The following is a 4,014-nucleotide window of genomic DNA, read 5'->3' on the forward strand; positions in this document are numbered from 1 at the left end:
CCCGGCTGGGGATCCGGAGATCGTCTTGGCATACAAGCCAAGATGCCATCGGCATGAAGCTGGTTAGGAACCCCCTGAACCCTAGCTCTCGCCCCCTATATAGGGCGACGCTAGGGGTCATACGTTGGGAAACATAGTAGAAAACAAAAAAATTGCTCTACGAACACCCAAGAACAATATGAAGATGCATATAGGGTTTGGATCAACAATCCTTACCGACTCCAGAGTGCAGCAGAAGTAGACGAGTAGGTGTAGATCGTACTTGGAGTCCCTCGAACCGTTGATAATGATCCCGCAAACCGCCCTCGAACGATCCCTCGAACAGAAGACCGAAAGCACATCTTCTCTACTTGGTTCCAAGCGTACAGTCTTCACAATCCGGTAGCGCTTCGCTATCCAGAGCTAATTGTCGCCGGATAATTAGAGGGAGAAGATTAGAACCACACTGGGTTTTTAATTATGAGGACTAGAGAATCTAGGTCAAGATCTAATTGATCAACTAGGATCAACTTAAACTAGATGAGCTAGAGGAGGCTTCAAAACTTGTGTGACTATTGTGGCCAATACCTCAAGTATACCAGCCAGCCGCCCCACCCTCCCCTTAACCGCCACGCATCGCCGTGCTTCTTCCGCCCACTGCCATTCCTTTAACCCAGGTAGACCTCGAAGTCTGGCGCCGGTGAACCTGCACCCCCGCCATCCCTAAGATAGACAAGGAGGCTCATGCTCCGCCTGCACCTGTTGCATCCCTAAGATAGACGAGGAGGCTACTCCGCTGCGGCTGCCTCCGCCGGTGGCCTCGGTGCTCCTCCACAACTGCTGCTTCCTCTCCACCTAATTGACTGAAGCAAATTTAAATTTCAGGCGACTGGCATCCAACAAAACTGTTAATTTATCTTGGTTCTACTTATTTTTACAGGGATGTGAGGCATACGAGAGATTCTTGGCCCCGAGTGTGAGACCTTGGTATCGTACCAAGCGTGCTGCATCTCCTAAGGAGAGGGAATAGTATAAAGAAGCTGCTTGTATCCGTGTTTTCATTTACAATATATTTCATTGTTTTTCAAATATTTTTCTTGTGAATCTACGTAACTGCCTACAGTGAAGAATATTTATGATCCATTAATTAGTCACCTAAATTTGTTGAATAAAGGAATATTTTGGTCCTCACCAAAATATCAAATATTTAGAAAATATGTGAGAACTATTTTTAAAAGCATTAAATCAATCAATTTTTGACCAAATTTGAATCCGCTTTAGTTTAGTCCGAAAATCCAAAGGCACATCCGCATCCTCTTCCCTTCTTCCAGATTCGCTAGAGATAATTTCATTATTCGCATTCTCTTCGATCATGTCATTTAATCCTCTTAGCTCTTTCTTGCCATTCCCATGGGCTCTGACAATCCTTCCGGCGGTGAAATTGGCCCTTTGATCTCGCTTCCCTTATAAATTACATCAATCTTTTTCAGTTGAATGACGAAATTATTTTTGCAATAAAAAATTAACACATGAAACAAACAATCAAATGAAAATTTTATATTTTCTGTATATGTCATTTAGTGGCATGAAGCAATTGCAATCAGTACATGCACATGGATGTTCTCTCTAGCAATCAGAAAATACTAAAGAAAATCTAGCAATCGGTAATCAGTAGCATTAGGCAATCAGCCTGTGTATAAACTGCCACACAACCCAGTATAACCAGGCCATGTTTAATCAGCATAAGCATCTCAATCTCTCTCTCTCTCTCTCTCTCTCTCTCTCTCTATTCCTCTCCTGACACCACACACAGTAACAACAGCATATCCACATAGAGGCGGCCGCTCAATCTTTCTCGCTTTCTTTCTACTACTCTCTTATTCATCACTCAAACTCTATCTTTGTTGTTCATCCCTGTTCTTTTGATTGAAGGGATAAGAAGTGGACGTTTTGTTGTGGTGATCTTTTTTTATAAGATGGTGAGAATACCTCTTTGCAAACAAAACCTAATCATGTTCATTCTTTTGAAACCTCCAGTGTGTACCACAACATGTACATCCACTGAAAACAGAAATATGTGACCAAAACAGAAGTTAATTTCCAATACCGTTGCCAAACAACTGAATTGGAGTATTTCCAAAGAAATACAATTACCCATATCCTCTTACCCGATCAAAACTGGATTCGACATAAGACACATGCACATAAGCCCTCCTATGAACTGAACCATGAAAATTGACCAACTTGTTGCTGATAGTTACATACCAAACAATTGCACAAGCGCATCAAGCCATCTGCAGACAGAGCTGTCGGCACACCTGGCCTTCGGTTGCCCTCACCACCTTGTCACATTCAAACCAGAGTAGAGACAACCACATCGCACATATCTATAGCCAGTACATGCACCGTTATGTGAGGAGATGATGACCACGTCAGGCCCCTCTAGTGCCACCACGGGATGGTCATCCCCCATGAATTGTTGCTGAGAGAAAATATTCAAGTGTCAACTAAATTTCTTAAACCATGAAGTAAACAAATGGCCGCCCAGCACCGTTCTATGTGATATGATAACCAACTTTTGCAATTCTCAGGCGTCAGGTTGATGTACCTGAACCCATGGAATTCTTTAGAACCTCGCGAGTAGCGGCGGTGGTGTCATGTGGACGAAGCTCTGCGTGGAAGCACGCTGGGATTCAGGTGACCTCCACCGGATCGATGAGCTGGACATCCTAGCAATATCCTGAGTGAACCATGAGGGAAAATATAACAATTTTAAAAACAACGCAGCTGAAAAAAATTCCTGACGAACTCGAGGATATGGCCGCACCGTCGGACCCAATTCTCATGCTATGCATAGATCGGGCCGTTGCCCTGGATCTCACGCCCCACGCCTATCCTGCATGCCCATTCCGCCATGCGAAAATAAATCAGAGGTGAGAGAAGAGACAAAAAATCAGATGAAGGTGGGAGGTCAGGTGAGACAAAAAAACAAAAGGTGGAAGATGAAATAAAAAACAGTGGAACGGAAGCTACCAAGTCCTTTTTTAGGAGTAGAAATTTCGAATGCAAAATGCAATACATTCGCTCAATCTAAAGCCTTTTATCAACCAGTCACTTGATGTTGCCCGTGCCTCTCACCGCAGCATGCCGTTTGTGTCGTTCATTGGCACCAGAATAGGCACAACTACAGTCACCTGAAATTCCACAGCATATCAGGATGGTTTAGTGTCATATGTAGGATAACATGCATGCATTATATTACATCTTTAAATTGTGTGTAGCATTTCATATTTATGTTTGGCCCTAGGGAAGTTCGTCCCTGCACACAGATGAAGTTAGTAATGTCCTTTATTTTATTTTGTACCCCGCACCTCCTTGAAGAATTGTAACCCAACTTCTACTTTTTTAGTGAAAACAAACACTGCACCTGCCAGGCACCTTGATGGTGTCACTGGATGGGAATGGGCACTCCCGGCACCATCCAAGGCGTCGTGGACATGGTAACTGATGGCAACACAGAACGTGTGAAGATCATCATCATGCCGTGCACGTACAAGTAAGATCTCACTTCTATGGTTCTACCTATCTTTCAAAGAAAAACATGTGTTTATTTAACCACCTATCGGTACAATGCAATGCGTGGAGAGGGTTGGTGTGCCGAAAAACAAACCATCTGTGTCGTTCATCGGCAGTGGAACAAGCACCAGTACAATCACGTAGAATTCCACGGCATCTCAGTCCGGTTCAACATACAAATCCTTTTCAGACGCTATTGATGCCGAGTACTTCTGTGCGTGCAACATCACATTCGAGGTAAGCATGTTCTAGCAGTTATGCCTTCATAAAAAAATGTTTGCTTGGAGCGCCTGGTTGGCACATGGATGGTCCAAAACGGTAGCTTCTTGATGTACAGTGGACTAGAAAACCGGTTGGATTTCATGCACAGTGCTAGGGGCAAAAGCGGGTGATGGGCTCATGAGGAAAAAGAGTGCCTGGTTGATCTTTGGCGGCTGCAAGTGAACGAAGGAGGGCAAG

The sequence above is a fragment of the Triticum urartu genome, chromosome 1 (assembly GCF_003073215.2).
Source record: "Triticum urartu cultivar G1812 chromosome 1, Tu2.1, whole genome shotgun sequence".
Taxonomy (NCBI): domain Eukaryota; kingdom Viridiplantae; phylum Streptophyta; class Magnoliopsida; order Poales; family Poaceae; genus Triticum; species Triticum urartu.